Genomic DNA, 296 nt, shown 5'->3' on the forward strand with positions numbered 1-296 from the left:
CTAAACAGCAAGAGGCCTGGACAGCCTGCTTCTACCAGTTCATCTCCTGCTTCAGGTATGCCCTGTAGAAGGCCAGGAACCTTCACATAAATAGGCACTCAGACTTGACAGTTGAGGACTGTATTAAAAAGAGAGTGAGTGAAATGTACTGGTACTACATGAAGACAGAAGAGGATGACAGGAAAGAGATGGCAGACCTCATATGGAAGAAAGGGGACTGGTATAGACTTTTCAGAGGCAAGTCTTGAACGAGGAGGACAATGGTGAGGACAGCAACAATGACGATGACGAATATG

This window comes from Alligator mississippiensis, chromosome 5 (assembly GCF_030867095.1).
Source record: "Alligator mississippiensis isolate rAllMis1 chromosome 5, rAllMis1, whole genome shotgun sequence".
Classification (NCBI taxonomy): domain Eukaryota; kingdom Metazoa; phylum Chordata; order Crocodylia; family Alligatoridae; genus Alligator; species Alligator mississippiensis.